The sequence below is a fragment of the Corvus moneduloides genome, chromosome 1 (assembly GCF_009650955.1).
Source record: "Corvus moneduloides isolate bCorMon1 chromosome 1, bCorMon1.pri, whole genome shotgun sequence".
Lineage (NCBI taxonomy): Eukaryota > Metazoa > Chordata > Aves > Passeriformes > Corvidae > Corvus > Corvus moneduloides.
Genome location: NC_045476.1, coordinates 27,974,622 through 27,991,693, shown reverse-complemented (window position 1 = coordinate 27,991,693; position 17,072 = coordinate 27,974,622). Strand labels below are relative to the sequence as shown.

Here is a 17,072-nt window from a genome sequence, read left to right as displayed (position 1 = left end):
TGAATTGAAGAGAGGGAAGGGAGTTATACAAGTTTCAGTAATACCTACCATGTTAAAGATATTCTGGATAAAATTCTGGTTCTGTTACTTTGAGGGGCATACTGCTTACTGAGGACAGCTGGCCCAAGACTTTAGGATGTGGGAGGAAATTGTTTCCATCAATAATAGCCTGTGGTTCTGCTTGTGTAATTTTGTGGTAAGAGCCAGACTTCACTGGGGGCAATGAAAGGGATAGAGGTCTGCCCACAGGATGGGGCTCAGAGCTGACCAGGATTCTTTGCTCAGACAAGCTTACCAGTGAAGCCAATGGGAATATTATCTGCCTAGAGAAGAGAGGAACAGGTTCTCACTGTACTTGTAAGTATAGCAAGAACTCACAACATGAACCAGTGTTGTTATATAAAGGAGGAGAAAGCCATAGTCGTAAAATAAAGGATACTCTGAAGAGAACTTTGTCATGTCATTATGCGGTAGGTATCAGGAAATAAAACATTCAGCTGTGAAATTTCTTGTGCAATGCCTAGGTAGCAAAAAATACCTAATAAAATGTGTGTGTCTCTGAAATAAGAACTGCTGCTTATAATTCACATCTAAAAGCTATAAATACCTTCTTGTAACTTGCACTGCTCATTTACTCCTGATAGTTAAGTTCTGCTGTGTTTTGCTAGCATATGCTTCAAATGTGATGTTTGGAAGTGCGTGGTTCACATCAACCTGCTGGCACAAAGGAGTAAATTTAATTCCCAGAGATACTTTCAAATTGACTAAATTCATTAAATTCAGGAAGACAGGAAGTGTGTCATAGGGATGTCACTAAGGAAGAACAGCTTTAAGCAGCAGCAAGAGCATCACAGAAGACTGATGCTTTCTGGGGTTATGCCCTGAATAAGTTACCTCGGTCTCCCGCTGTACCCATGTTAATCAACTTCTTAGGGATTGAATTAGTTAGCTATAAGATACCAAGAGGAACAGTTTGGAAGGTCATTACGATATTTTTCACTCTGTATACTGCTTTGCCAGCACCACCCTGTATTCTAATTTCTATCCACAGAAGCAAAAGTAAACTGGGAATGAATTAAATTTGTTATTTTTAAAATAGCACTCAGATTTCATGGACAGAAACACTGTTCACCAAGTTATTTGTGGACTGGCAGATAAACTCAAGTCATCTCCACTTTCTTTTCAGGCCAACATCCCTATTTCAGCTTTCTAGATGTCAATGCCCTGGGATTGAACCTGAGGTCTTGGTACGACTTACAAAATCAATGAGCCATAAACTGGAATAAGCAAAAGAAAAACAAAAAGAAAATAGAGAAAGATGAAACAGAATGTCTAAGCCAGAAAAGGCTGGAAGAAGGAAAGGTATAAGGCTTGATAGGAAGAGCTGTTGGCTCTCCATTCCCATGCTCAAAGCTGCTCTAAATTTTCTTTCAATAGGTGCAGGAATCAAACTAGAAATATGCCTTAACAAGAATTATAGCCATGTGTATGTGACTTCAACAAAGCATCTGAATAATACAGAGAAGGAGGACTGACAACATCAATATATTTCTATCAGGAAAGTTACTCATAGAAGTTTTGTGTTTCAACACAAAGCAGAGTGACCATCAGATTAAAAACATGCATGGTATCTCATGCAAAAGAAATCACCCTGGAAAAGTAAGGGAACACTCCCATCAATATCCCACAGACAATTTGTGCCTAAATGCCCCAAAGCCAACAGGGTAGTGAGTGGAAATATAATCCAAGGCATATGAGAACAAAGAAGGGGTGTATACAAGAAAGCAACTGCATAGATGAATTAATGTTTTATAGCATGAATGATCTCGGATGGCAAGGAAAACCATTCACCAATTCTATCTGTAGGTATGTACATAGAAGCAGAAAGACCTTTACCATTCCCATGAGGAAAATGAAATACAGACCAGCCCTTTCTATTGTGCAGGCCATTTCTTCACCTGTGATAGCTTAGCAGACTGGATGAACCACTGGTAACCAGAACCAGGACTTCAAACTGACCCTTACTGTATCCACAGGCTCCAATATAGAAATGGATTAAATGGCATCACACAGAAGCATAACTTCTAATCCACATGGCTCATGGAGAGGAATGAGGAACTGGTTTATGTTGTATGTGCACAATTGGACAGGAGGAGACAAAACCTTCTCATCTAGGACTAGAAAAGCTTTGCTTTCAATACTGCTTAATACTTGAATGTTGGTGAATGCAGGAAGATCAATATCTCTACCAATCATTTTTTGTACTGGAAATGAAAATATTCTTGCTAGGGTGGAAGATATTCCTTGAAGGATAGTCTTATTAATGGAGAATAGTTACTTCATGGAAAAGTTTCCAAGTTTATTGCCAGCAACTGCACAAAATTATTCAAATATCTTCTTGTATTTTCATGTAATTCCTTTAAAAAGCTTCTCTGAAGCCCATTGCATTGAAGTGGCTTGGAGAGGTATGATTGTTTAACATGCTGTTGCTAAACAAAGAGATAAGGAATTGGAAGATGGACTGTTAGATCAGAAAAGGTGTTCTGAAAGCCACACAGTAGGTGTACTGTGAAGGTGGATTTAGGGCTCTGGATCATGCCTGCAGTCTGGTGTTCATGCTGCCAGATTGCACCGCCTCTCACAATGTGTGTACTATCCACAGCAGGGGTTGTGTCATATTATTGTTTGCAATCAAATCCAATCCAACTCCCAGAGCTTTCTTGCATAGCTCATCCATTATAAATTGTATACCTGTCTAGCATTTGTCACTTTCTGCAGAGCTTGGAGCCTGATGGAATTTCAGGTGATACAACAGTGCTATGTCTGCATGTATAAAAGATAACATGCACTGCCTACCACACAGGAATCTTTTTTATGACTTACTGGCTAACAGCTGGGTAAAACTTTGACATATTTTAGTGAAAAGTGCTACTTTCACAATTACTTTCAAGAATTAAAAAGGCTTGCAAAGAATTGCAGAAAGTTCTTTCTATGGTTAAAAAAGTCAACATAAAGTACATAACTTTAAAAGAGAGACACAACTAAAAATGCATGCAAACTATGAAAAACTGTGAGGAAAAGCCACAAAAGCTATGTGACATTTCAACTCTCCCTAAAAAAACCCACGTTGAATATATACCAGGGATTCCAGAAGACAGTAAATGTAACTATTATCTGTGAAGAAACAATGGTGCAAGGAGTTTTAAAACCTATGTGCTTGCTGTGGTGTTTCCATGAGATCACCCCATGGTTTATGATCCTACTTTAATCAGATTATACTTACTCATAGTATCAAAGCATTTACATTAGAATAAGAGGCATGGAGTTAGGTGGTTCAAATCGATGGTCAAGAGACAGTGAAAGCAAACTTTCTGACCTCCTAATTCATCTACTGCAATACTTGTCACAGACCTCAGACTACTTTGCGGATCGGAGAAAGTTATGACCTAAGGTACATACTCCTCCTTGACTTTCTTTGGGGGATACCTTAGGCATAGTGTTGCCATGCATTTACAATATTCACACAAAATGTGTCATTTCATATTCTATTCCTTTGCTGGTTACCTGCACAGGAAACTGAACTGAAATGAAAATGCCCTTCTGCCAAGTAGTATTACAATGGGGGAAATTCACCTCTGATGCAACCATGCTGAAAGATGCAGTCTGATTCATGACGAGGGGGTGACTGAAGCTTTGTCTTAGTGGGCAACCTGAAGAGGCTTTGTCTTCATTTCCCAAAATATTTCCCAAAAAACTATTTTCCCTGAAAATAGTAGCAATTGTCTGCTGCCTCTGGCTAACATATTGTGGCATAAGTAGGGGAATATCCCTGGTTATATTTTAAGTTAAAACATACATTTTAAAGTTTAATCATGATTCCCCAAAAAGCAATGAACGTAAGTGTGCCTACAAATGTTTATATAATGAAAACAATTTAAAATTAGGACTCCTTTTTCACCTTTCCTTCACAATATAAACTCGGATTCTTAAGACCTCTACAGTGCTTGGGAGAAGATCAAATTTATATTCAGGGATTCAAATTGTATCCAGAATCTGCTCTTGTGGATAAACTTCACATAATGTCTGATTTATTTTATTAATGTTTTGTGCATGTTTGTTTCTGTGTAAAGAGGAAGGAGGGGTAGGAGGAATAAGAAACAATTTTAGCTTACAAACAATTGTGCTACTCTGCTTCTATCCTCCTATTTACATAATTGCATAGTTGTTCTTCAGTGCCTTGATACAATGTACAATGGACTAAAAAGAAGAAAATAATACATTAAACCTTTTCCTATTTGACTGAGCACAGAACTTGACTCCTGCCATTTCAAGGGCTTAATGCCTTTTTCCACTTCCCCAGTAACGGAGAATGGATTTGCATTGCCTTAAACTGAAAAGTGTAACTAACTTAAGCATCTGGGCTTGCGTTTGAACTGACATGGTCCGATTTTTTTTCCACCCTGTTGTTTCTCTTCTAATGAGGTTTATGCCTTTCCTCTCTTTGAAACAGATTTCTAAAGACTGAATATGCACACTGAACAATCTAATGCAAGCCCGCATTTACATTCTCTCCCTCCTGGGTAATGAGGGGTAGGTTAGCCAAATACTCATGTTTTTCCATATGCTCGAATTTTCTTTTTGAAAGTAAAATGTGAGTTCTTTTAAATATGTTAGCATCCTCTTTGTGAAAACAAAAACCCCTAAAGGGTTGGACTTGTGGCTGAAGAGATTAGTAATGGAATACAGAGCATATTATTTCTAAATCACTGGCTCAAATTCAGCCTAGGTCAATATAGGGAACAAAATTCAGTGAACTTTAATGGTGCTTTTGCGTTTTTTCTACCTTATAGAAGATGTATTAAACGTATAGAAGTCGTGTTCACACACAGATATCCACAGAGAGCCTGCCTGCATTGGAAGAAGTTTTCCACACAGTCAAGGTAATAAATTGATGGTCTCAGAACATCTAATGAGGAAGATCAAAAAGGCTATGGTCTTGAAAGGCATCAATTGACATATTTATTTGCACTTTCAGCAGAGAGTCTAGGGATGGAAAGAGTACACATACCAAGCCATCTCCTTGTTCCTAAAGGTGATCCCTCAAGGTTACAGCTGCAAAACACAGATGGGGTTATGGGGAGAAACTTGCATTGCCAATAGTCCTCTGTACCAATTCTGCAGATAAACAGAGGACTTTACTTTCTAGTGTTGTCATATCCAGCATCGTTCATGAGCACTAAATTCACTTTAAAGAATGTAGGCAGTAAAAAGGAAGTATTGAGAAGTAAACCATCATAATTTATATGGTGCCTGTGGTGTCTCTACATTTTGATGAATACTGGAACTTCCCTGAAAAATGATCCACTGCATTAAATAAATCTGACTTTTTTTTCCATATCAAACCTTAAAATGTGCAACAATCCACTAAAATCTTAAGAAAAAAAAAAAGAAGAAAAAGTTGTTCTAAGGTAGAGAGCTTGGCTAAGTATCAGGAAAAGTTATATTTGGAATAATTCCCATTTTAAGATAATCTAGGGGCTATTTTCCTCTAGTTTATGACAACACACTGTGAGTAAAGTTCCCTGAGTGTATTTTAAAAATTGCATTAACCTATTTAAAATGCCCAAAGGCAAGAACAAGCTGGAAAAATTAGACTTTAATTAGCCATTTGCTTTCTCAGTTCAAATGGGACCTTAGGTCTCATATTGTACAAATGGCTGAAACATTAACTGGAGCCAGAGTATCATCAAGACACAGGGGATCAATCAGGACGACTTGTCTTGGGATTCTCATTTGAAGACAGGCAATTAAACATAGAACGACAACACTGCAAGTGTTTGAACGCCAAAGTCTGTGTGTCAAACAAGTAATATCTAGGTCTGGTAAATTCCTAAATTTTACCAGCCAATTTTTTTTTTTTTTTTTTTTTGAAAACATGGCTCTCTCACAGATCAGGGGTAGGATCTTACTATTAAGTCCTTATGCCATATAAAAGCAGTTTTCTAACTACAGAGTGCAGATCCAGTCCCAGATTGTCTAAGAACAGAATAGTAAATCAATTTGAGTGGCATAGTATTCCTACAGAGTGGATTTCCAGACCATATTGAGCCCATAAGGATGTTCCTGTGGACCAGAATCAAAGATAACCGCCAAATTTGTGGGAAAAGTTCTTCTGGACTCCTTAGAAAGAAACTAATTGGCTGTGAAAAGATTATCATCTAAAGACCAACAAAACCCAATGCAAGATTTCACAGCTGAGGGATATGACAGGGAATGGATTAATGACAAAGAAATTAACTTTGAAACAACAGTCTGCTGACTCAGAGAACAATGACTATGATTTATAATGCACATAAGACAAAATCTGGGCATTCTCTGCACATACAACCTTTGATGATAGGAAGTGCAGCTTATTTTTGCTCTCCTTGACTCTTTCAGATGCTCTAACATTGATGGGAACCATAATTCCAATGGCACTTATGCAGACTAAGTGTTTGACGTACTCAAAGTAGCAATACTTGTAGAAAAAAAAAGTGCAACAACATACAGCCACAGAAGCCTTGGAAGAGGTTGTACAGAATCCTGTCCTGCACTTCAGAGAGTCACAGGTCCCCAGTCCACCAAGTATCCTGCCATTTCTCCTGACAGTGTGCCTATGTGAGGCTTTGGGACAAAGTCTCGTCAAGAGGAGCTTGTTGACGGCCTGGTGTCTTCAGAGAGATTTTGCATTCTTTCAGATAATAGATCTGCAGTTGCATCTTCTATAATTGTTTATTGGTAAATGGCTGTTTGGACAAAGAAATATGTATCCAGGTATAGCTTCAGCGGTGGTTCTTTGAAGATCGGGAATTACAAGCAATCTCTTCAATGAGTCTTTGAAGTGAGTGATGTTTCCTTAACTAAAAGTGAAATTATCGTAACTGAAATGTACCATGTATGTTGTACATGTATGTGTTTGCATGGGTTTTTTTTAACAATGCAATCGAATAGTGGATCAAAGTGTTTGTGGTTTAAAAGGTTGGTCTGAATGCTGAATTTGTGAAAGTGTCCTGGGAATGGGAAAGGATAATGTCAGATTCTCCCAGCCTCAACCAAAGGAAGCAATAGTGTCCAGCAGGTGACTTGGTATGAGTGAGTGCTTGCTTTCATGTCTGAGACGCTCATTATAACCATGTTTCTATAAATTTTCACTTCCAGTCTTTTCTGAAAGCTGGTAGACTTTAAACTGTTTTCTATTAAGAACTCCAAGAGTCAAGCACCTGTAAATTCTGTTCCCTGTGTATGAATTCCAGACAGAAGTTAGCTGTACAGCAGTGAGAGGAGGCCATGGAATGACTCAGAAAACAGCAACATATACACTATAAGAAGAAAGGGAAAAAAAATGCAGCTCAGCCCACTTCTCTTCACAGTCAATATAACTACAGCAGCAAGTACAAGAACCAGGTGCAAAAATGGCAGTTCTACCTTGCTGTATACATATTCTCTGCTGGAGCAATGACTTGAGCTTCAACCTTGTTAACAGGCCCTGTTTTTCTCAATATAGCCTTGAACTTCTGCTTTTACCAAGACATGAAAAATTAAAAATAGTAGTAAGAGAGTGAAAAAGATGGGGAAGAACACAAAGCAAAACAAAACACATGGCTGCGATGCTCCCAGTCCCTGTGCAGAGACTGAACGCCACTCCTCACCAGCTGGGACACAAATGCAGTACCGTGTTGAATGTGGTATTCTTCATCAGTCATGGAAGAATAAAAATGGACTAAAAAACTTTGTCTAAGTCACAAGGGGCATTGCTTTAATACCTGTGGTCCAGAAACAATCTTGAGCACAGGTTGGTGAGGAGGTGCTGTGCTAGGTGCTGTAACATCATTATGTGAGCAGAAGATTGAGGTGTTCTTTCTTTAGATGAGGGATCAGTGTTTCTCTAGACTATGCAACTACCTCCAACCTAGAAATTATAGAAGAGCTGGGAGTTGAACTTTAATTTGGTAATCTGTCACACCACAAGTTATTCCTGAATGTATGTACCGCCAGGTACCTGATGTTTGCCTACTGTTGACTCACAGTAGCCCTATTTTGCTGTCTTTAAGAATTTTCCATTATTTTTATTATATGCCGTGCATAATTAAGAACATTGCATTTAGTTATGTGCATTTCAAAACATACCATAGCATCTGTAGCTGTTTTCTTTTTAATATTTAAACTCACTACAGGTCAGTTTGAGGCAATCTGCCTATATCCCTTTTTCTAGTTTATTTTTACTTGCGGAGAGATTCAAAACAAAGTTAAACAGTAGGGAAACAATGGTTCTAGGCTGTGCAGTTGGTATTTGACACAGATGGACTGACTGCTCAGTTTCAGTTTGCAGTAAAATGAGGGTGGCTGAATATCAGATTTCTTTCCTGTCTATACAGCTCATCAGCCAAACATGTTGTTGCTTCAGATGCTAATCCTAGTTTGGCTGTGCTTGGCATCACCTTTGTGCAACAACAGTGAATTAGCTGCTCTTTGGGTGCTCATGTGCTCCCATCTACCTAATTTGGGTGGGAGATTTAGGGAGAAGATTTTATAGTCAATCCCCATTCACAGTCTGTGAAGACAGTCACACTTCCGTGTTAGGATGAGCACCATGCACAGCTGAAGAGAAGGACTGGGGAGTCCAGAAAAGCAGCTGCATTGCACTGCCCAGTCAATGCACTGTCCACTTCATGGCTTCCAAAAGCATATAGGAAACCCCATGCTGTTTGATAATTCATACCTTTTTGTCCACTGAAAAGTAGCAGTGCAAACCAAACTCCATCTAGATCTTACTTTGGCTCTTAAGTTGCTTCTTCAAGGTTAATTATTTTTAATTTGAAAGGACCACACAGAAATGAATAAAAGAACTTCCACTTAAATAATGTGTTTATTTACATGGAGCAGGAGTCCCCAGTTATAGAAGGAGAACAAAATCCAAAGGATGTAAAGGATGAATTTGCAATTGGCAAAAAATGTACTCAAAAATAATTCACTATTTATGTACATATTCAGTCCAAACAGAATATTGGTGCCCTTTTGATGCAGTAACTAACTAATGCCTTATTACCCTTATCAATGAAAATACTTGTTTTTCCAGACCAGGTAACGGAAGAAAAGCTGAATTTGGTTCTAATCAGTGATTCTCCAAAAAACCTAACAAGAAGCTAGTCTTTGCCTTCCTTTAGGCAACATTGCCCTAATTTTAATATTCAGAATAATGAAATATTTTAAATAAGAGTTTGTGTCTCATTGGCTGCATGTTAGCTATACCAAATCTGAATGATACTACAAAACATTAACAACGCATTAAAGCTGTTATACATATTAAATACACCTGCTATTAATGACATCCTTATAAGAATTTTAGAAGAATCCTCCAGAATTTGCTCTAAAAATACGGAAAATTCATAAGAGAATGTATCCCAACAGGCATATTTTATTCATCCTACAAAAACATGCTGGCAGTGATGTATCTGGGTTGTGTGAAGTTTCCAAACAACAGCTACAATTTTCTTTTAAAATTTTCTTCTATTTCATCTTTTAATAAAACAATGCAAAAGCTACCTTTAAACTGTAGAGAATTAAGAAAATTTTGATGCTAATGAAAATATTGGTCATAATGTGAAATTGATTGCTAATGTATAGCCATAGATAATGATACTTGGGGGTGGAGGGCAAGAGGAGAGAATTTGCTGTTCACAAATTTCCTTGCTTTTGAATTTAGCAAATTTGTCATCCTCTTGAGAAAGCCCACTGACAAGTGTAGGCAAAAATACTACACCAATACTGGGCAAACATCATTACTATATTTACTGCACTAACTCCAATGCCAATTAAATGGAGATGAGCTTGTTTCAAAAAAGTGTATTTTAATGAAAAGCCTGGACCATTCAACAGTACAAAACAAAGAAATACATTTCAATGCCCATACAAGATCTAGCTTTTTGCTTAAATTAACTTCTAATTTAAAAAGTTAGTGGAAAAAGCACTGAACAAGTGGGATGAACTTTCTGTCATGGCAACCCTGAGAACAAAAGTTGGCACAGTTAATGCACACGGAAATGTGAAACCACTACTTTAGATTTGTTTTGCCAAGTTTAAACTAAGTAGATACAAAGACTGTTCCTTTCATTTTCAGTGCCAGGGATTTTGTTTTTACTCTGTTGATTTTAATAGCTCGTTCAGAAGCTTGCAAATGAATGTTTCTTCCATCATCAGTTTAAAACTTTTCCATTTGCCAACTATGAATGTTTTTTCTAATGTGTGTCTTCAATGAAGCCGAAATGAATATGCGTCCCTTTGATTTTCCTTCCAAGTGCCAGGGAGCATGGGGCAAATTATTTTTTCATCTCCATCCTTGAGGCAGAGCCAGGTGCAGCATCACATGACAACAACACAACTCCTTTCCTCCCCTCTCTCCCACAGTCTTAAAAAATATGGCCACTTTTGGTCTCGTGTTTATCTAAAGTCTGCCTGGAAAGACCAGCTCTACAGAGGTCCTCCAGCTTTCTGTAGGCTATGGCAACTCCTATGGCCATCATCTCCAGTGATTCAACCACTGTTCTTCTCATACAGAACCTTCTCTTTGTGCACATATGGCCCCAACAGCTTCTCTTCTCTACCAGCTGTAGACACATTTACTTCTTTATAGCTTATGGAACTTTGATGGCACTCCAGCAATCCTCACCTTTGAATAGGGAACTGAAGCAAATGCAACTGTGGCTAAATGTTGTTGTCAAAAAATAGTATTATTCATGGGATTGTGAGAGAAAGCCGTGTAAAAGTTGTGTAAATTCCTGCCTTTATTTTTTCAGGAATGTTTAGGGATTTTTTTTTTGCCAATAGCTACTCAGTCATTAGAGCTTTTGATAACTGCATCAGGAAATAGTTAAAAAGATAAGACCCATAAGTGAAGGCTAGTGTTCTGTAAGCAACCATCCAGTGCAAAAGATTTTATTAAGAGGTTTGCAGCATACACTGGTGACTATTTTATGTATACGGATTATGGATCACATGGATTTTCAACTCATAAAGAAGCTAATGCCAGGAAAGCATCTTCTGTTTTAAAAATTTACACTGGAAAATTAAGAGTGTGAGCCAAGAACGTAAGACCTCTGATATTTGTGAATCAACACTGGTCCACAGATCAGTACACACAACCCAGAAGTAATTTCCCTTTTTTTTTTTATGCAGCAGTGTTCTTAAATAGATTAATTCTAGCACCTCTTAATCATCTTGCACAGTGAAATGACATCTGACTTCATGCAAAATAGCTTCAGGTAGGAACTGTGTTGGTTTAACTGATGTCACAATGATTTTCAGATTTGATCATAATTTATCTGCAAAATAGATAAGCTTCAGATGTCTGCATGATTCTCTCACTTTTTTCACCTGCAACTGGGAGTGGCCTTTTTGTTGTGTACTGTCTAATGGGTGCCTTGCAGACCCGCATCTCACTTGACTGAGAGGGCTCAGTGTTCCCCCTGTCAATAGCCCTGAGAAGACCACAGGGAAAATGTGCAAGATACCACCTGCATCCTGTGTCAGCATGGGTAGGAATACAGAGCACATGCCACAGAGCAGCTCTCTCCTGCTGAAATTCAGAAGAGCGTCATTGGCTTACATACTGATCTGCAACTTTAATTTTCCCACAGAACACTTTAATCAGAAACCACTTTCGTAATTTGTAAACACTCCCAAATGTTTGATTCCAGGCTGTTTAAGTGATCAAATCTTCGGGTAGAAAAATAAAATAAATAACAATCAAACCATCAAACAAAGAATGCAGTTATAAATAATTAAATATGCTGTACTGACACATACTATTCCCATCTGGATGCTGTGCTTCCAAGATGCAAAGCACAGCTTTCCTAATTAGGAAAAAAATTTTAAAAAACATCTTGTATGACAGAACAAGTCAGATCAGCAACAGGGAGTTAGGACTGACTGTCTTATATGTGAAGATCAGCACCTGGGAATCCACTTCCTATTTCTGAGCATACCAGACCTGCACCACCTTGGGCACAGCAGTTAATCTCATTGCCTCACTTTCCTGTTCTATAGAAAAAAAAGAGGGATAATAAACTTCACTTTCCCCACCACAGGAAGCTAAATTAGTGAAGTACAGCAAGCTGTGCTAAAATCCTCAAAAAGAAGAGGGTCAAAGATACACAAAATTTTATTTCCCCATGGAAAAGATTGTTGTAGAGCTACCACCTATATGGTGTTAATGAGAGATAGATGATTTAAAAGCACTCATTGTTTTTTCTTATTTTTTGATATTGTCTGGGTAATGCTTTTATTCCCAGCAGCTCATAGAACTTTTTGGGATCTACAACAACGTGTCTTTTAAGATGAACTCTCAGCTTAGGCATATTTTAGGCACTTATCTCACACTGGCTTGAAAGGATACCTCATAATGAACACCAATCCCAGATTTTCTGGAAGATTAACACTTAGATTTCATTGCACACCTCTATGAGCATCTCTATAATCAGAGACACACTAATGGAACTAGCTAAACTGAACTAGTTAATGATAATAGCAATAAAAAAACCCAAAAGAAAATGTCACCAACAAGATATCGAAGATAATAAAGTGATTCCTCCAGTGCAAGAAGCTAGGCCAGAGAAACAGGAGGATGACAAAAGAAAATAAAGAAAAGAAAACAAATTCAAGGGTGATAACTATAGGACCCTGGTGGGCTTGTTATATGAAGACAACCATATCCTGCTGCTGTGATGCTTCATAAATTCTATCATCTTGTTAAGAAGCTGAAGACTACTGACCTCACTTCCTCTGCTAATAAGACTGTGCTGCTTTGTGCCCAGACTTTTATGATGCTTATGAAATTTGAGCCATTGTGTGAGCCTCCTTCCTTCCTACAGCAATGATTAGTGCCTCCCAAATTACAGAAGAACAAATGGGAAATGGAGACTCCTCTCCCTGTTTTGTGCAACAGTCCCTTCTTTCCCTCTTCCTAAACCCTTGTAAAATATTTTTCAGGCTCTCAGGACCAGCAATGCTAAGACTTGCTTGGTTTCTGAATATATTACAAGTAATCATAGTAATAAACCAAGAAATATGAGTAGATTTTATGATGTTCACATATAGGTATGACATTTATACATGCCAGAAAGACCTATAAAGCCTGTGCAGGCAATATTCAGCCATTTTGACCTAAGAGAATACATAGCAAGTGTCAGAGGGCCTAAGAGAGAGCAGCCACAAAGGTGTTTTGGAAATTCACTCCAAACACAAAGACTATGCAAGCTGTGTACGCAAAAGCTCTCCTTATTGGAGCACAAAATAGGAGAAAACAACTACTCTTAGCACTTACTTTTGAAGAGCAAAATATACAAAGGCAGCCGAGACAAGGTTCAGCCCAGCTGACTACAGCCACTCATGATCATGAAAAATCCAGAGAAAGGCAGGCCTGCGATTTGTCCTGTCCATATTTTGCATCATTTTCTTCCCAGTCTAAAGAGGCACAAGACAAATCAAGGCAGCCTTTTTGTCTTTACACACGACAGGGCAAAAATGCATTCACACCATTAAAAACAGCAAAGGCTTGCCCATCAGCTGCCTACAGCTTCGAGTGTTCAATAATGTAAGTGCGTACCAAGGATGTGCCTTTAAAATTTTACAGTGTGCAACTCAAAAAAAAGATGAACCATTATTTCCTTCTAGTATCTCCACATAAATCACTGGCACTGGGAAAAAAAAAGTACCAGAATCCAAACCCTCATAGATGCCTTCTTTTCCCACAGACATCCTCTTACCCTTAAAAACCTCCAATGGTCACCTCTTGCAGCTGGTGGATTAATGAAACCCCCGCCACCACCCATTTTTGTTATAATTACTGGCTATGCACCACTGGAATAACATTAATACTGAAATTATCCATCAATTTACTGTGAATATGATTTATATATGCCTAATTCAGGTAAAAATATAGCAACTAATTCCCTTTAAAAAAATTAAACATCTAAATTAATTGAAGTTAAATTATACCTATGCTGTAAAGTTTCAGGTGGCTTGAAACAGGATGCCACCCACAGGATGCTTCCTCAAATAAAACCATTTTGTGTTGAAGGTAAGTTTAGGTGGAGTTATCCTCTTGTGGATTTATATAAAGGCAATACTCATGTGTTTATTCAGTGCTTTCCACAAAGGGATCTCAGGGCAGATTACAAAAATAATTAAACCTCCTCTAAAGACTATCCCTATGAGAACTACCCCTGTGTTCACAGGAACAGAATCAGAAACCATTTGGTGACAGAATGAGAGGATTTACTAAATTAATTTTCATTAAACACATTGCTGAACAGGGTTGTTTAAGTATGTTGGCTGATTGACATAATATCTCCTTTTAGCTAGAAAAATGACCTTTTAAAATATTTATAATCACATGGGCAAAAACATCCTGAAATTCTATGCTAAATTGGCATAGAGTAACATTTCACACAAGTCTAATTTCCCTGCACAAGCAAATGTGGTGACTTCAGTGAAACTATCTCCATGAATGGCATCTCAGACAGGGAATTCAAAATGTTTCATGAAAAAGATCAGTTTTAACTGTGAAGAGCAGATAAAAATAAACAGTAGCTCAAAACAAAAGAAAAGGTTTCAAAATGCTTTGTGTACTCTCCATCTGAAACTTGGGAGAGCTATTTCAAGGCCTGGCTGTTGCAAGAGCACAAGCTAGTCTCTGCTTGCTTCCAGCCACAGACAGAGGATAATACCCATTTTAAGTGTACAGAATTCAGCTCACAGAGTAGTGAATCACATAACTATTTAAAATAGGCGCAAGATTTTACAAGCTGAAAGTGATTAGCTAATCCAAACCCTGAGAGTGCCTGTGATATTCGAAAGCCAATGGTGATGTTTAAAACAGATCAATTTTAGGAACTTCTGGTATTTTTTGACCTGACTGGGTTTTCAGGGCATGCAAAATATGATGTGCTTTCAAAACGTTAGCCAGAACAACTCAGTTTTGATGAAATTAGAGGAAATTTCAACAAGATAAAGGAAGGCCATTGAAGGGAAATTAAGAGAAAAAACATTCTTATACAAAGTTAAGTTTTCCCTCAGGATGTTTTTTCACTCCAAAGTTCCAGTAGCAACAAAATTTGACTTTTGAAGTTCGAGAATGGCAATAATTAGAATTTGAATAGAAGGCTTGTCATTAAAATAATTTTGCTTAGAGCACCGTGTTTGACTGTACATTGCTTGTCTAGCCATATTGCAACGTGGACATCCTTCTGCATGTGTGCTGCAGTGTCTTGGTTTGAAGCATGGAGTACTCTACATGACTAATGTGGGAAGCAGAACTAAAGGATCAGTCCCAGAGCGTAGATAAAAGTAATTGTAAAACAGCGTTGGGATGTGTCTAGGAGAGCCTGTGTTTATTATGTAAAATGACTGATTATATTAAACCAGCTGGGTTTTGCATAGGGCCTTGTTCACTGAAATATTAATAGATGACATTTAGATAAACAGTACAACAGAACCACGATACTGTGCTGGGAACTGTCACCATAAACATACTTTACTTCCTCCAATAAATACTAATTCAGAGCAGTTTGTTACCAAACTGCCATGCTTTCACCTGAGAAGTATCAGGCTCCTCTACTACCCATAGCTCTTAGAAATTACACAGATATCACAAATTTTTTTTTTTTTTCTTTCTACATCTAGCACAGAAACTGAGGAGGCAGTGAGTCCTTTATCTCTCAGGCAGGAGCAGAGAGCATGGTTAGGGCCCTGTGGGTATAGCGCAGGCAGCTGCTCTCTTCAGTAGGCTGGAAGCAACGCAGGTTGTCAAGCACTACTTCCAGGTCTGGTGAAACACAAAGTTTCAGCTCCATAAGTGTGTTGCTCCCCTCAATGAGGCGAGGAACATTTGATAATTGCACAGAACACAATAACAAATGCTACATTTTTAGTGAAGAAGACAAGATGCTACATGAGCCCTCACACCTGCTGAAAGTCTGTTAGTTCACCTATGGCACTTTAACTTGCTTCTTTCTTCATACACTAAACTAGCCCCTTTGCTCCTTCCTTTCACAAAAAATTATCTTTTAAATTTTCTTTTGTTTATATCTTTTTCCCCTCTGTTTCCTTTCATTCTGTGGTTCCTCAGGGATCCCTCTATGGATTTGTGGTGACCATCAGACAGCATCTTTACAACTCTCATTGCACAAAACTGAATCATATAAGTGAAAAGCAGTTGAACTCCTCTCAATTTTGGCAACAGCAGTTTGAAAGCTGTCCACTGAGTTGAATTTTTATAAAAATTATATGTTCTTTTCCATGTTATTGAAGGCTTCAGTTTTACAGGGAGACAGTGAGCTAAATTTTATTCTCATCTGCCTGGGGACCCTTCCATGGTTTTTGGTCTTTCAGTTGTTGTATAATTATGTACAGAAGGAGTAAACAGTAGTAAGCTGCTTCATCCCTAAATATGGTATTAGAAGCACTTTCTTCTCACTATTGCTTTAATCAGACACTAATGGCATTTCTACTACAGCCTTCCCTGCCTGCCTGGTTCTTACATGTTATTTTTGATACTGATATTCATGTAACTTAAACCCATTTCTAAGCCAACTTTTCCTCACAGAAATTTGTCCTCTCACCTCCAATTTCTTTCTTTTGCTGTTTTCTGCAGTATTATTATCATGATAAGAGCTTTGCTATTGTGACATGAATAACACTTCTCTGACTGAATTCATTCTTCTGCTTAGCTATGTGTCAATTCTACAGTTCACAGATCCATGTAATACAAAATACCATCACTTTTCCCTGTCATTAGAGTCTTACACCAAGCCTGTTTCCTAAGTGGTTGAATACCTTTTGACCCCATCTGCATATGCCATCTCATCTCATCCCCAATCCTGCTTCATAGCTCACACATGATGTGGATTTCTGCTTTCACAGTTTTTTTTGAGGTTTTGAACTTTAATGTATTGACTGAACTGAACTGTATTCAGTTGCTTAAGGTTTACATTTTCTTCATGAAATTTACATTAACCTGCCACTCCAGCAATTTTACG

At 38.0% G+C, this 17,072-nt stretch overlaps 1 protein-coding gene across 3 annotated transcripts in view; it reads right to left on the bottom strand.

Annotated features, from left to right (window-relative positions):
- The window catches only part of POU6F2 (POU class 6 homeobox 2), a 333,404-nt gene that overhangs the window by 105,732 nt on the left and 210,600 nt on the right, over positions 1-17,072 (bottom strand). The window lies entirely within an intron of this gene.